Source organism: Lissotriton helveticus, chromosome 2_1, assembly GCF_964261635.1.
Source record: "Lissotriton helveticus chromosome 2_1, aLisHel1.1, whole genome shotgun sequence".
NCBI classification, from domain to species: domain Eukaryota; kingdom Metazoa; phylum Chordata; class Amphibia; order Caudata; family Salamandridae; genus Lissotriton; species Lissotriton helveticus.
Window position 1 is genome coordinate 1,947,717,538 of NC_136059.1, and position 17,208 is coordinate 1,947,734,745.

At 48.5% G+C, this 17,208-nt stretch overlaps 1 protein-coding gene across 3 annotated transcripts in view; it reads right to left on the minus strand.

Annotated features, from left to right (window-relative positions):
* The window catches only part of OTUD4 (OTU deubiquitinase 4), a 442,490-nt gene that overhangs the window by 91,262 nt on the left and 334,020 nt on the right, over positions 1-17,208 (minus strand). The gene's annotated exons all lie outside the window — the stretch shown is intronic.

Below are 17,208 nucleotides of genomic sequence, written 5' to 3' on the forward strand. Positions count from 1 at the left end.
AGGCCATGTGGCGATCCCTCGACCTGAGCCTTAGCTATTGTCCGAACGGGGCATAGCTCCTCGCCTGAGCTATCTTCCGTGGACCCATAGGTCCCATCGTCGTCTCCTACCTCGTCGACGTCTTCAGTATCGAGCATTTCTACGTCTGCGTCGTAGTTGGAGTCGATCTCTGCCGCTGGATTTGAAATCGGCTCTCGATCTTCCTGCTCGTCTGCCTCTTCTCCCTCGGTATCGAAAATGTTCACCGGGTCAGGTGCCGTCTGCTGGGCCTCCTGGCGCGCCACGCGCCGAAGTCGAATCGTCTTCTTGGAGCGAAAACGAGAACAAGCCATTCAGTTGGCTTCATCGTGATCCGGCGACAGGCACTTGTTGCACACCGGATGGGCGTCGATGTGGGGATACTTAGAGTTGCACACTGGGCACCTCTTGAACGGGCTCCGTTCCATGATGTGTCGTCGAATACGGCTTGTTGCGTCGACTGGGCCTCTAGCACCGAAGAGCCACGCGACTCCTCTGGATGTCCGACTCAGGAACAGAGCCGGAACAGAGCTGGGCACCGAACGCAAAACAATACCGACGATGTAGGAAAGGCCTGTGGGCCTAAAAGAAAGTTTCTATCGAATCCGAACTTGAGTGGTCAAATACGCATCCGAACCCAATGGCGGAAAAAAAACAATCTAGGGATGGAGTCGATGCCCATGCGCACTGTAGTCCGGGGGGGAGCAACCTATCTCGTGATACTTCGAAGACTCTTCCAGGACAACAATGTGCAATCATCCGGACCCAACACTAGGCGGCGATCTATGCTATAGATATGAATTCAGCAGCCCACATGCCTCGAACATATACAGCTACAGGAACTAGAAGGCGAGGAGGCCGCTGATTGCAAGACTTGAAAGCCACCGAGATCTGATGGTTTGATAACTCACTGGTTTATTTCAGGCCATGGGATAGCTCATTTATTGTCCCGTACGTGCATTATTTAGGCTATTGTGCATCACTAAAATGATGGAGTGACTGTTCTTCATGTCGTATGTACAGTCAACGTCCCCTGTTCTGTTATGCTTGCTTTCTCAGGGAACAGTACTGTTTTTTTAGCCTGGAAAATGCTTGTACTTTTAAGTGAAGTGCAATAATCTGTCTCTCTCTCATCTGTCCCTCCTCAAAGTACGCCACTTCACTTAAACTTTTGGTGTTTTGTGCAGAAGATGTTGCACGGAGGAAAGAATGCCCCCGAGCTCAACGCGCAGAGTATGGTTTAGACTCGAGTTAAAAAAAAAAAGTGTGTGCGAGAGCAGGACAACGAGCACCCGGCGCTCACACTGCTCCACATAAGGAGAAAGTGGGCCGGGGAGGAGGGAGGTCGACACCAGCCGCACCGGGGGGCTTGATGCCTCGTGATAAACATGCTTGTCCCCCTCCCGGGGATGAAGGCAGACACCGGGCGGCGGCAGATTGTGGGTACAGCCGCAGCCGGACTCCTGTAGGCGGCTGAACTCTTGGGTAAAGGGGGTTGCTGAGTTAATAATGACAAAGGTTATCTGGAAAGGGGTGGGTAAAGTTTAGATAGCTCTCAGCCTACCAGGGATTTTTATCAGAGTTACCTGACATTGGAAGTTTCTGGTACAGGGTAAACGTTCCACTGGAGTGATGAGAATTTGGGGAATAGGGAGAGTCGGTTACGCTTTTGGGAACGGGGAAACAAATTGTCTCACGGGTCCTTTAGCAATTTCACCACCTCCAAAACAAGAAATGTGAATATTATAATGTAAACAGATTATTAGTTTGTGGAGACGTAGCTTCTGCTCTTGAAGGGAGGGCCCGCCTCACCTGTTTGCACACGTGCAGATGTGCTGTGCTTTCTGACCAGATGTGCCGTCCCGTCTGCCAAGCTACCTATTTTCAAACTTCATTTATAAATGGAAACACTTATAATTTGCAAGAACGCGTATAATTTGCAATAACTGTCCCCCCCATCACACGTTATCCAAAGTGTAACTGGTGCATTTGAAGTACATGGCAACATAGACTGGGATGAATAATTTGCTCTCCCACCGCGTGGGGTGCAGCACCTGTGTAATTGGGGTCACTTTGAGGTCAGTCATTGATTACAATTACCAGGGTTCAAGCTGACAGTGACAGATAACTGCGAGTCTAGGAGCCTGCTAAAAGTTAACATTTTCACTTTTTCCCCTTGATCCCTCTATGTAGTAATATCGAGGGCGGTGGTGCGCATGCGCGCAGACTGCAGACTCATCCTCTGGTGCACGTGTACACTTGATGGTGCTGCTGACCGTCCTCACATTGTTTACAATTGACTTTGCTTTCAGTCCCCCACATACAGATCTTTGATACTATACGCAACAATTGATCTGACAGTAAGATGCTCAAGAGGTCAGGCTTAAATAGGTTGCCATGTTCCTATTGTGCTAAAAGTTACACATCCTCCTGAAATGCTGAGTTCAGAAACACATTCAGCTTTTCGTTGCAAAAACGTAATTTTCCTGTATTTCTCCACACACAGGAACATGTCTCCCATTGTCCCTGAGAAGGCACCCGTGTCATTCTTTCACGTTCTCACTTCTACAGTGCTGTGCTGGTTTGTCTAGCCCTACCCCTGGACTTTGTACATGACAGACAGCGTGAGGAGCATAGTGGATTCCAAAGTAGTCCACGGCGAGCAGGTGTGCTGCAGAACTTGCGTTTCCTTCGGTTCTGGGGCTTGGCTACCAATAGTGCAGCAGGCGCAGTGGCACCGGGAACCTGAGGTATGAGTCTGACAACAAATCATGATTGCCTTTTTCTACCAAACTGTCTGCAGACCGTCACGGTTTCTTTCCTTGCATAATAGGCCAATGACTCCCTTGCTACGTCACTGTTAGTTTTAACATGTTGTTGGGGTGCACTGCTGTTTGTGCAGTTCAGCGAGGATTGAGGAATAATTTGTGGTATTGCTTTCATGTTGGTATTCCCGCCAATTCTACCTTTCGCTGCACAAAGCTCTGTGAATATGGAAACAGGACAACCACAGTTCACCACTGAGAGGAAGTTGCCCTGTGTGCAGCCGGCTGCAGAGCACACATTAAAGGAACCCGAACTACACATATACCAGCTGACGCAGGTTGGGTGATGTTTAATATTAATGTGTGTACATATTTTTGCAGATGTTATTTAGAGAGTATATCTCACCGTACATCCGGAATACTTTTTGTTTTCTAAAATACAGGGATGACTTCAAGCGAAGGGCAAAGTATGCCGTTTGAAAGTTAAATAGACTTCAGCACGGTAACGTTTGTAGAAGGCAATCAACGTGTGCAAGGGTATAGACGTCTGTCCTTAAATATGTTATGCTCCATGCATTTGTATAGCCCATTATACCCATCTGTATAGTGCAGAACCGCCTTTGGAATCTGGGCACACTTTACGGTGCTGAGGTGCTCGCTCAGAGGCACACTGTTCTGTGCATTTTGCATTTCCTTGTTCTCTGTTGTTTCAATGATGATTCTATTGGATATTGTCCAGCCTGGTTAGAATGGGGTATGCATTGTTTACTGAAAGGACGGTCTTGCATTGGGCCGGCTAGATCCTGTTCTGTATTTCTGCAGGATACTGTGTGCATGGATATGTTTGTAGAAGGAGTTTGCCGATTGTTTTCTTCTTTTGGGGTGCACGCCTGTGAAGTGTTGGTCATCATTGGCATCTGCTGTGAGCTGCAGGTCACGAGTTGGAATCCGACCTACGCTAAATGTCTCATCTTTAACGTGCCGGTAATTTGATCACCATTTTATTGGGAAGAATAAAACTGGCTATTTACAACATTTTGAAACCGAAGTGTTATGTTATGTTATGTTATGTTATGTTATAGTGGCTTTTATAGAGCGCACGGCTACTCAAAAAGAGTGTCCCGGCGCTTTTAATTAACAGGCTGCAGTAAAACTAACATAACACATTAAAAAGAGAGTAACAGCTACACAGTCAACAACAGAAAAAAAAAACACCAAGGGCCTACTGGGAGAATAGCCACGTTTTAAGGTCCTTTCTGAAGGCTAATAAACTAGATGCTCCCCGAAGGGACAGGGGCAAAGAGTTCCACAGTTGGGGCGCCAGCAAACCAAATGAACGGCCTCCCAGGCGTGCACGCTTTACTCGAGGAACGGTCGCCAGAAGTAAAGATTCTGACCTCAGGGAGCGCGCCGGTTGGTAAAAGGTGAGTCTCCTCTGGAGGTACTTAGCCCCCGTCGCATGGAGCGCTTTGTACGTCAGAGTCAAGGTCTTAAAGGCGATCCGCTTACGGATTGGCAGCCAGTGCAAGGTCTGTAACAGAACCGTAGCACTGGCCCGTCTGTTCAATCCATAGATTGCACGCGCCGCAGCGTTCTGCACAACTTGCAGCCGCTGTAGCAGGTATTCTGGCAGGCCCAGGTATAGAACGTTGGAATAATCCAACCTGGACCCTATCAGGGCCTGCACAGTCAGCCTCCTGTGCTCCTCCGATAGTAGGGGAAGAAACCTCCGTAGCATCTTCAGGAGGCCGAAACACATACCCGACACTCCGAGGATCTGGGCCTTCATTGTTAGCCCCGTGTCCATCTTCACTCCCAGGTTCTTAGCCCATTGGGATGAGCGCGAAGGGGGGGCCATGTTGATAGGCCACCAGGCCTGCCACTCTGGTTCCACATCACACCCGAAGAAAAGTACCTCAGACTTATCGGGGTTGCACTTGAGGCTGTGTAGATGGAACCATTGAAACACAGCCTCAAGGCAATCCCGGATACTTTCCCCCTCAAAGTCCACTCCTCTCTTACACGAGAAGAGGAGCTGGGTATCGTCGGCGTACGATACGATCCGGGCCCCGAAAGACTCCGCCAAAGCCGCCACAGGGGTCATGAAGATATTAAAGAGGGTCGGGCTCAAAATAGAGCCCTGAGGGACCCCGACTCCCAGCGGCGGCATCACGGCGGAATCTGGAGCGGCCCAGACCGTTTGCCGGCGGCCGGCTAGAAAGGAAGAAAACCAGCTGAGCACCGTTCCCCGAAGTCCTATCTCATAGAGTCTTGTGAGAAGACCATCATGGGGAACGGTGTCAAAAGCCGCCGACAAGTCCAACATCACCAGCATGGCTTTCCCCCCTGAATCCAACGACTCCTTGATTGTTTCGGAGACCTCGAGGAGCGCGGTCTCCGTACTCAGACCCGGGCGAAAACCTGACTGGGTAGCGTGCAGAATCTCGTTCGACTCTAAAAAGTTGGAGAGCACCGTCTGCACGTGCTTCTCAACAACCTTCGTCAGAGCTGGCAGCAGAGAGATAGGCCTATAGTTGACAGGGGCCTTAGGGTCCAGGCCAGGCTTCTTAAGCAGCGGGATGACCATCGCCTGCTTCCAAGCCTGCGGAACCACTCCCTGGCTCAACGACAGATTCAGCAACGGATTAACCAAAGGATTAATAACCTCAGCCAGTTTCGCCAGAATCTTAGCAGGGCAAGGATCCAGGGGCGAGCCGGACTTCAAGTTGCTCAAAAGTGCTAAGGAAACGGGCGCCGCAATAGCTGGAAATGCGCCCAGTGTGGGGCCCGGCAACGCCGGGGGCGAACGAATGGCCTTACTAACAGTCCGCTCCTCGGGCATGATCCCCGGGAAAGAGGCCTGTAGCAATTGGATCTTGCTGGTAAAAAAAACAGCAAGATCTGCCGCCCACACGTCAGAGGGCCTCTCCTCGGTAGTGTTTATCCGGGGCGATGTAAACTCCCTCACTATAGAGAAGATCTCCTTGCAGGAGTTGGAAGCAGCATCAATCCTACCTGCCAGGTAGATTTTCTTACCTAGTCGGATATCTCGGTGATACTCCTTGACCAAGTTCTTAAAGGCCTCCTTTGCCTCCACATCGTATTTTGACCGCCAAGTTCTTTCAGCTACCTTGCACTGCTGCCGCTTAGCCGACAGTGCAACGGTAAACCAAGGGGCGGAGACTCGCTTGGGGGTACGATGGGGGGCTAGTTCCGGGGCCAGGTCATTAAGCCTATCAACCAGCCACGCCTGCAAGGACTCCACATCCTTCGTCAGATCACCAGCAAGAGGGCAGGGGTGATCCAGAGCAGCCTGAGCCAGCATCTCAGGGGTCACTCGATGGTACGCCCTATAGGGTTGACCATGTCGCTGAAGGCCAGCAGCAGCCGATTTAGCTGTGCTTTTGATCAAAAATTTAATCAGCGAGTGGTCAGACCATATAACCGGGACAGTCTCTACCGCCTCTAAACGAGAGGTAGAGAAAACCTGATCTAGGGTGTGCCCCCTATTATGCGTCGGCTCATGTAAGTAGGGAAGCAAACCCAATGGAGCCGTAGCCTCAAAGATTTTAATTGCGGCCGCGTCCAGAGGATCGTCCATCCGGAAGTTGAAATCCCAGGCCACAATGCAGTGTTCTGCTTTCAGGGCCAGTCTCAGTAGGGTGGAGTCTAGATCTTCAAAAAACGTTCCGGGAGGGCCGGGCGGTCTATAAACTAATAACCCCTTCACGGATTGGTGTGGAGCTAAAGAAATAGTAAAAGCAAGGACCTCCGAGCCACGAATATCCTCCACTGGTAGGATCGAACATACAATGTCCTTCCTCACCACAAGTGCCACTCCACCGCCCCTTCCCCCAACTCTGTCCTTCCTAAATACGTTGTAGTCGGGTGGTATTGCCATAGCGACATCTGGATTCGACGCGTCTCCCCACCATGTCTCCGTAAGCATGAGACACAGAGGCTTAGCCGTGTCCAGAAGCTCAAAGATATCTTGAGCGTGTCTGCATGCCGATCTAGTATTTAATAGCATGCAGAGATATCGTACGCTGGCACCGGTATTACCAGGAGGAGGTGACAGAGTGCGCGAGGGACGCCAACCGCAACCAGGGCAGATGGACTTACCGCGGTGACGCCTCGGGAAGACCGTGCAACAACCACTTGTGGCCGGGAGGAAAGCACGAAGCTCCCCAGCCGTGTAGCGCCGCACACAGGAACCTGCTCGGCACATAACGCAAAGCCGAGTCCGCCGCTACGCCCCGAGCGCCTCCGAGTCGCTGACGGGCGCAGACGGGCAGGACTCTGGCTTGACTCAGGCGCCGACCAGGTGCTACCGCTGCGCGTCACCGCTGCGCGAATCCCGCGAACATTAAGTAGGGTCCAGCAGAAGATGGAGGAAAGCGCTAGAGCGCTCCACCAGTGACCCACTCGCCACAAGCCCCCCCCAAGATGGCGGCCTCGCGCCAGAAACGCTGGCAACACAGATGATAAATCCGCTCAAAGAGCGGTGCGGGGCACGCTTTAAATGGAGGTATGTGGGCACTACTGGTGCAATTTAAAAACAAGCTAGGAAAAAAGACAAAAAATAATGTAACATAAAAAACGCTAATTATTTTAAAATACAAGCGCTGCAGCCTACAGTACAGCAGCGAAGCGCGCGTGCTGTCTTCCTTGTCCGGGGCGAGCCTAGAGAGTGCTCACCTTAAGTAGGGTCCAGCAGAAGATGGAGGAAAGCGCTAGAGCGCTCCACCAGTGACCCACTCGCCACAAGCCCCCCCCAAGATGGCGGCCTCGCGCCAGAAACGCTGGCAACACAGATGATAAATCCGCTCAAAGAGCGGTGCGGGGCACGCTTTAAATGGAGGTATGTGGGCACTACTGGTGCAATTTAAAAACAAGCTAGGAAAAAAGACAAAAAATAATGTAACATAAAAAACGCTAATTATTTTAAAATACAAGCGCTGCAGCCTACAGTACAGCAGCGAAGCGCGCGTGCTGTCTTCCTTGTCCGGGGCGAGCCTAGAGAGTGCTCACCTTAAGTAGGGTCCAGCAGAAGATGGAGGAAAGCGCTAGAGCGCTCCACCAGTGACCCACTCGCCACAAGCCCCCCCCAAGATGGCGGCCTCGCGCCAGAAACGCTGGCAACACAGATGATAAATCCGCTCAAAGAGCGGTGCGGGGCACGCTTTAAATGGAGGTATGTGGGCACTACTGGTGCAATTTAAAAACAAGCTAGGAAAAAAGACAAAAAATAATGTAACATAAAAAACGCTAATTATTTTAAAATACAAGCGCTGCAGCCTACAGTACAGCAGCGAAGCGCGCGTGCTGTCTTCCTTGTCCGGGGCGAGCCTAGAGAGTGCTCACCTTAAGTAGGGTCCAGCAGAAGATGGAGGAAAGCGCTAGAGCGCTCCACCAGTGACCCACTCGCCACAAGCCCCCCCCAAGATGGCGGCCTCGCGCCAGAAACGCTGGCAACACAGATGATAAATCCGCTCAAAGAGCGGTGCGGGGCACGCTTTAAATGGAGGTATGTGGGCACTACTGGTGCAATTTAAAAACAAGCTAGGAAAAAAGACAAAAAATAATGTAACATAAAAAACGCTAATTATTTTAAAATACAAGCGCTGCAGCCTACAGTACAGCAGCGAAGCGCGCGTGCTGTCTTCCTTGTCCTTGTCCTTGTTCCTTGTTTAAGGAGCAGTGTTAAAAACGTATTTTACAACAGATGTTCTATTTCAAATAATTCTTTCCAAAAACAATGTTCAAGATATTTCCAGTTATAGTCTGTTTATGTGATCACAGTACATCGGCCAAGGATCATACTTGTCCCTGGCCTCCCTCATCACTGTCCCCTCACTTTTAAACATCACGTCGAATTTTTATTTTCTTACCAGTAGATTTTCTGTGAGCAAACATACAAACGCTGCTCAGTTGACATTACCTTTGATACAAGAACGTTTTTCTGGTTACAGTTCATTCAGAATTCTTGGTGTATTTACTATGAAAGGAGCACCTAATCTACACTGAATGATCTATTAATGATTTAATTATATTGCATGAGAAATATAGTGCTGGAAAAGGAAAAAAGCAGTGTAGGAGCCAGAACAACGTGGCGGCAGATGGTGGGCGGAGCCCAGCGGCCCAGAGATAGGCACAGTCAGCCTATTCATTATTTTTACAACCTCTCCTCTGCAAAGAAATTGGCTAAAAGGTGAAAAGCTTCAGTAAAAACCGTTCTGGCTTACTTTATAAGTCTCAGTAGAGCAAATTTTCTAACTGTTCTGCCTTTTGTCACTTCCCCTAGCAGAGTTCAAATTCTGGTGAGAATACACTCCTGTTTCTGGCACGAAAGCATGAGACCTTTTCTTTTTTTTTACAAAATGGCCCAAGTAGTACGTTTTTGATCAGCCTCATCTCTATGTGTCCATCAACTGTTTTTTGGGTCATGTGCTGATGCCAGGATTAGAACCAATTTCTGCAGGTTACAAGGACAAAATTAGTATATTTGAAAATGGTAATAAAAACCTGGGTTCTGAAATGAAAAGAAGCCTATGGGTAGGTAACTTGCAACTTGTTCCCCCGTCCTACTTTACAACTATATAAATAGGTGCCTTCCAACAACAGGGAGAATGGATTTTTAGGAAGGAAAAATATGTAAAATGCTTACGTAATTGCTATGGGTAGGGTAAAAAGGGAAGGTCGAAAGAATGATCCGAAATGGATGTTAGTAAATGTATCTCCTGCTTACGAATAAAAGAACCATAAAAGAAGGAGGAGTGATGTTAAGCTTGATTTAATGATTTGCCAAATTCTAGAAATTATGCTCCTTTGGAACATCAAATAGTTCATTGCTGTTCTCATTAAAAATACTCATCATGATCGACCAGAGCACAAGTGGCTGCTATACGTCTCTGTTTCTTCCTCCCCGGCCCTCTTCACTGTTTCTCTCACTCTCCGTGCCTCTCTGTGCCTCTCCCTCTCCGAGGCCGCTTCGCCCAAGACACAGAGATCATACCGCCGAGCAGTCACAGTGAGGAGAAGAACCCGGGGGAGTGTGAAGGTACAGGCGCGAGTGCAGCAGCGTGTGACGGTTGGACGAAGTAATCAGAGCAGAGAAATAGCCTTCTCTGGGGGCAAGAAGTAAATTATGTAGACTGGGCTTTAAGTGGGATGAAAAAAACTGGGGGTTGGGCGTGGCCAATATAATTAAGGGCGTGGCTTAAAAACATGTAAACTGAAAGTCCGTGCTTAATAGTATAGTGTGTTTCCGGCCTGTTTTGCTGTTTCTGTCATTACATCCAGATATATGATAAAATTAACATATCTGCAACATGTCAAGACTATTGACTTTGTCAATAGTCGTTAGTTACAAAAGATAAATAAGCAGCAACTATTGGTTGCATATAATATTGGAAAAGCTTCGACTTAAAGCCCTGGTGACACCAAGACAATGACCAAGACAATGTTGCTGCTCCTTAATTTCAAAAAGAGAAGGGGAATCTAGAGAGAAAATGACTCTTTAAAGGATTCCTGTTCCCCTACAACGCTCATGCCGTAACTTCTCCACTAGTGAGAAGTGAGCAGTGTGAGCACACACACATCAATGCTCAGCTATTGCCATTGTAAATGACAACGCCATTTATTTATATGTTTTCAAAACCAACACATAAATAAAACAAATTGTCATTTACAATGCCAATAGCTCTAACTTTTGCAAAGGCAGACCGTTGCATTGTAAATGGGTGGGGGGCTCTGTGTGTGTGTGTGGGGGGGGCTCTCTGTGTGTGTTTGTGGGGGCTCTCTGTGTGTGTGTGTGCGGGGCTCTCTCTATGTGTGAGGGGCTCTGTGTGTGGGGGGGGCTCTTTGTGTGTGTGTGGGGCTCTGTGTGTGTGTGTGTGTGGGGGGGCTATCTGTGTGTGTGTGTGTGTGGGGCTGTGTGTGTGTGTGGCTCTGTGTGTGTGTGTGGCTCTCTGTGTGTGTGTGTGGCTTTCTGTTTGTGTGGCTCTGTGTCCGCGAATACTCTCTACTACTCTCTAATGCTCACCTATTGCCATTGTAAATTATTATTATTATTAAATGACATTTATAGGTAGCGCAACTAAACCTGTAGGCATCAAGGCGCTAAAGATGGTAAACGGAAGCTCAGAAATCACCTAAAGAGGAATTAGGGGTAGGCTTCTTGAAATAGCCAGGTCTGAAGGGCTTTAAGGAACAGAGTGCGGGAGGAAATCACCTTGAGGTCGTTGGGGAGTGTATTCCAGAGTCTGGGTGCAAGGAAGCGGAAGGACCTTCTGCCCCATCTGGCCTTGACTATACGAGGAACAACTAGCAGGCTTTTGCTGGAAGAGCAGAGTGTTCTACCAGGGGAATAATAGGCCACCAGAGCGTGAATAGCCTCCGGTCCAGACTCATTGAGGGCACGGTGTGTAAAGCATAAGGCCTTAAAATTAATCCTCGCCTGCATGGGGAGCCAGTGCAGCTTTTTTCTGATGGCCGTGCCCGAGGAACGTTTGGGGGACCCACAACAAACCGGGCAGCCCATTCTGCACAGTCTGGAGGCGATGGACCAGACCATTGCTAATGCCAAGGTAAAGTGCATTGCAATAGTCCAGTCTAGAAGCGATGAGCTCCATAACTACCTGTTTGCGTGACTGAGGGGAAAGATAATGAATAATTTTTCTTAAGATCCTCAGAGCATTGCAACAGGTGGACACAGTCCTGCTGACCTGCTTGTCTAGCGAGAGAGTAGTGTCCAGAATGACCACAAGATTGCGGGCAAATAGGGACGGCAAGGGGCAGGTGCCTAGCACAGAAGGCCACCAGTCCATGGACCAGATCTCACTTTTGCCCCCAAAAATGAGGACCTCCGTTTTCTCCCCATTAAGCTTGAGGAAGTTCTCAACCATCCATCCGGCGACCGCCTCCATACAGTTTTTAAAGTTAAGTGCAGTTATGCTCGCAGATTGAGAGATGGAGGCCATAATCTGCATATCGTCGGCGTAGGAGAGAACTTCTAGCCCAAAGGATCTTCTAAGCCTGGCGAGTGGGGCAACATAGACGTTAAAAAGCGTTGGGCTCAGTGAGGAGCCCTGAGGGACCCCACACTACACAGCCTTAGTGGATGACATATCCTCGCCTAGCTTCACCTTTTGCTTCCGTTGGTCGAGGAAGGATGTTAGAAGACTGAGAGCAGAACCCTTGATTCCCAGCTCACTGAGTCGGCTGGCCAGAATGGTAGGGGACAGGGTGTCGAAAGCAGCCGTAAGGTCAAGTAACACCAGTAAGGTGGTCTGACCGGTGTCGACCTTAGAACGGATGCTGTCGACAACCACTGTGAGCGCCGACTCAGTGCTGTGAGTCCTCCGGAAACCGTGCTGTGAAGGATCAAGGGAGTTCGAACTGTCAAGGAAAGCGCTCAGATGGAGGTTGAGATGAACCTCTAGGAGTTTGGCAGGGGCAGGGAGAAGGGAAATGGGACGAAAGTTCTTTAATGTCCCAGGGTAGGTTTTTTTAACAGAGGCTTGACAATGGCCATTTTCCAAGAGAGGGGATAGGTCCCCTCTGAAATGGCCAGATTCATAACCTCCATCAAAGGGGGCAGAATAGACTGTCTACAATCTTTAAGGACTTTTAAGGGGCATGGGTCTATCGGTGACCCGGACTTTAGCTTGTCCAGCAGCGTGTTGAGATGTATAGAAGTAATGGGAGGGAACTGGGAGAAGGAATGGGAAGGGGCAAGAGCTTGGTCTTCCGAAATAAAAATCGGGGAGGTGGCAGGTAGGGAACTGGAGTTCAGGATTTCCAGGTCAGTATAAATGTCCAAGATCTTCTCATGAAAAAATGTAGAGATCTGGTCACACAGTACCTGGGAGGCTGTAATAGGGTAAGGAGTCCGAATGAGGGAAAGATTATCCACAATCTTAAACAGATCACTAGGAGATTGGAGCGAGGACGTAAGCTTGGAGTAGTGGGCCTGTTTTGCTGTGAGGACCGCAGTTTTATAGCCTTTGAGAAGGAATTTATGTTTTTCCTTCTCTACGGGGTCCAGGTGTGTCCTCCAGAGCCTTTCCTGCCTCCTACATCCTTGCCTGAGAATCCTGAGGGATTCAGAATACCAGGGGGCTGAAGGCTGTTTCCTGGAAGAATAGTGTTGCCGGGCCGGGGCAAGCGAGTTGACAGCCTCCGTCAAGGTGTTGGAGAGGTCAAGAGCTGCAGCATGAACATCCCCGGTAGATCGAAGTTTAAGAGTGGCTAAATAGGGAGTCATTGGTAACGTCCCCAAAGTTCCTTCTCAATACCCACTTGGTGTGATCAGACCGAAGGCCGGTGGGAGAAGAAAAGGAAAAATCAAAGGGAACGACAAGATGGTCTGACCACGACAAGGTGAAGGGGGTACCAATATGAAGGCGGGAATCGTTACTAAAAACTCCGTCCAGGGTATGGCCGGCTGAATGGGTAGGCCCAGTCACTAACAACGGCAGGCCATAGGAGGATAAGGAGTCCAACAGATGGGCCGTATCAGGGGAGTTATAATTTTCCAAATGGAAATTAAAATCCCCTAGGATGGTTAAACTGGGCCCATCAATATAGGGCTCTAAGATCTTGAGACGTTCTGAGCTGAACGTGGACCTAGGACCAGGGGGTCTGTAGACCAGTATTCTATTGGAGATCGTGGGGGAGGGATTGAGGGTAAAATGCATTGCCTGAAGGCGTTAGGACGGGGAGGACAGATGGACAGTCCGGCATTTTATGGAGCTGTGGTACAGTATCCCCAAACCTCCTCCCACTCGACCCACTCTGTCCACCCTGGCCAGCGAGTACCCCTCGGGAATAGCATTTAACAGGCCCGGGTCAGACGAATCCGTGGCCCATGTTTCAGTGATGAAAGCCCATGTGGGCTTTCTCTGAGAAATGAAATCCCTAAAGGAGATGTTATTTTTGACCAATGAGTGGGAGTTTAGAAGGAGACCCGCGTAACCAACAGTGGGCGACGGAGGTACCCTCGTGGAGGGAGGGTAATAGTTAGCCGTGTCCAGGGATTTATGCGTGGTAGCTGTATAATTACAACCGCATGCATGGGCGTTTACTAAGGTTTCAGGAGTGAAAGAATGGCAGGGCAGCCTAGGGGGTTTCAGTGCTCGCAGGGCAGAAGAAGAATATAAGGGTTCACCTGAGGCAGCATGCCTGGCCCCTGGTGCCTCCTTGTCGCTGACGGGCGCAGACGGGCTGGACTCTGGCTCGACTCCGGCACGAGTGCGGCGCGACCGCTGATCGCGTCCGCTGCGCGGAGTCATGAACAGTTGTTTAAATACTGGCGACTAGAGCGCCGAACCACGAGTGCCCAACCAAATATGGCCGCTGCCGATTTTCATCCCCCAGGAGCCTCAGCTCTTAAATCGGCCAAGAACCACACTGGGTGCGTGATAATGGTAAATTAAAAATGTATCTGTGACACAACAGAGTGTGTATTAAAACTGGGAAAGCGCCTCGATAAAATCCGTGAGCGCTGGGACATAGGGGGGGGGGGGGGAGTGAACGGACACAAAGGATCAATAGCAGTACAAGATAAAAGTTATATTTAAAACGCTATCAGGGACAATGCCTCCCGGCTTCCGCCTCAGGAGATAAACCATTTATTTATGTTTAAAAAAAAAAAAATGTCATGAGCAATGCCAATAGCTCTACCTTTAATAATGCCGAGGCCATTGCATTGTAAATGCTTGTTTTTTCTCTTTTGAAAATAAAAACATCTGGAAAAAAAAAGTTAAAAAAAGTAAAAAAAAATAAAAACTCTTCTGACATCTAAGGTATGTAAACTCGTTCTGCAACAGAGTCAGGTTGAGGGAAGAACACAGTTAATTCAACCGAATGATAATGTTAAATGCAGATACAACCGTAGGTAGCAATTTGGGGTTGGTACGAAGAACGACTTTCTTTGTGATTAATGCCTGTAGATCACCCACTCTCCTCAATGAAGTGATTGCAATGAGCAAAGCTGTTTTCCAAGTGAGGAACTGTAATTCACATTTGTGCAAGGGTTCAAAAGGTGGACCCAATAACATTGTTAAGATTCCACACTGGGGCAGGTGGCAGTCTTGGTGGTATTACCCTTTGTAGCCTTCCATGAAAGCTTTGATGACAGGCACTCGAAAAAGCGATAAATGCTGCCTATTTTGAAGGTAAGCTGCGATGGCAGCAAGATGCAGACTGATGGTTTATAGGCCAATGTGGACTGCTGCAAATGTAATAGGGAGCACAGTATGGTCTGTATGGAAGCATCAAGGGGGTTGATGTGATGGTTATTGCAATAGAGGACAAAACACTTCCATTTGGCTGCATAGCAGGCGGTTGTGGTAGGCTTTCTGGACTCTTAATGTCCATACAGTCTGGTGGAAGGTTGAGATAACCAAACTATGACTTCAGAAGCCAGATCGCAAGGTTCAGCTGTTTGGGATCTGGGTGTTTGATTTCTCCATGGCTCTGTGTGAGGAGACTGGGAGTCTCATGTAATTTTTGGTGTGGTACCAGAGAGAGTTCCAACAGGGTTGTGAACCAGGGTTGACGTGCCATGTTGGAAATGCTAGTATTAGCGTGAGAAATGTTTGCCTGCGTTTCCGAACCACAAATGGAATGAGTGGGAGAGGCTGAAACGCGTAAGCAAATATCCCTGACCAGTTCATCAAGGGAGCATTACCTTTGGACAAAGGGTGTGGATACCTGGAGGCGAAGCTTTGGCATTTTGCGTTTGCGGGTGTTGCTAACAGGTCTATGTGAGGAACTCTCCAAGCTTGGAAGTATGGTTGGAGAACTTGAGAGTGAAGTTCCCACTTGTGTATTTGATGCCTCTATCTGCTGAGGAGGTCCAGAATCTGATTGTTGACTCCTTGGAGGTGTTCTGCTAGGAGATAAATGTGACGAATAGCCCAATTCCATATGTCCTGGGCTAAGTGGGACAGTTGGAGAGAGTGCTTCCCCCCCCTGTTTTTGTATGTAATACATAGCTGTCATGTTGGTTCGGACTAACACAGCTTTACCTGACCGGTGATCTTGAAAGGCTCTGAGAGCTCGAAAGATTGCCATGAGCGCTAAGTGATTGATGTAGAGCATCTTTTGCTGGCGACTCCACAGTTCTTGCACGGTCTGTGATTGAAGATGAGCTCCCCGGCCAGTAAGTGATGCGTCCGCTGTTAACACGGTCTGTGTAATCAGGTCTATGAACGGCCACCCTTTTAATAGAGTTTGTGTGTTCCACCACTGCAGAGAACGGCCGCTTACCAACACTAACTTGGTTAATAGACCTTGAGACTGGTTCCACTGACTGGCTTAACACTTGAAGTGGACGCATGTGTAGCCTGGCGTGGAAAACGATCATGATACAAGATGCCTTCATTCCCAGCAGTTGCATAAACATTCGAGCTGGAAGTGACTGAGTGGGTCGAAATTTGAGAATGAGTGCTTGAATGTTTCCAATTCCGGCTGCATTGGGATATACTAAAGATTCTGAGTATCTAAGGTGGCTCCTAGGTAATCTTAAACTTTGGCTGAAGATTTATTTATTTTATTTATTTATTCAAAGTTTTATATAGCGCGAACAGGATCCTTACAGATATCAGAGCGCTTCACACAGACAGGGAAGGGGCAGTAGGAGTCAACAGAGATAATGGGAACAGTATAATAGTCAATAACATGGTAATAACATGGATAATAAAAACATACATAAAACCAATCCATATACAATCAGGTAAGGAAGTAATATAGGACAGCACAAATCATTGATCCCACTACAGAGGTGTACAGGTGGATCAGTAAACCAACGTGTATCATATCTTGGTCGGTAGTAAGAGAGTAGCGTAGTAGTGCCCCCAACAAGTAGAGTATAGTGCCAGGGGATAGGGTGAGCAGTGATACAAAGCAATGCAGAGTCTCTGAACCAACATCTATAACGATCAGGAGATCTTGGCCAGAAGGATGGTTTTCACCTCTTTCTTGAAGAGTGCAGTGGAGGAGATCAGCCTGGTTTCAGGAGGGAGCACATTCCAGATCCTGAGTGCCATTCCTGAGAAGGAGCGCTTGTAAGTTTTCACTTTCCGGAATCTACGAGGTTTCAGGAGTAGATTTTTTGTGCTCCTATTGGATCTCGAATCTCCTGATATAGACAGCTTTTGAGCGAGGTAGTTGGGTGCCTTGATGTGATTTTAACACATAGACTGAGTACCCTAGCTGAATGGTTAGTAAAGTGTGCTTGCGACATTGCTGGTATGTGCTGGCTTTGATGAGTCAATTGTCCAGATAGGAAAAAACATGTATGCTTTGTCTTCTGAGATGCGCAGCTACTACCGCAAGACATTTTGTGAAAACTCTGGAGGTAGTGGTGACCCCGAATGGGAGCACTTTTAATTAGTAGTGTTGAACTGCTACCACAAAC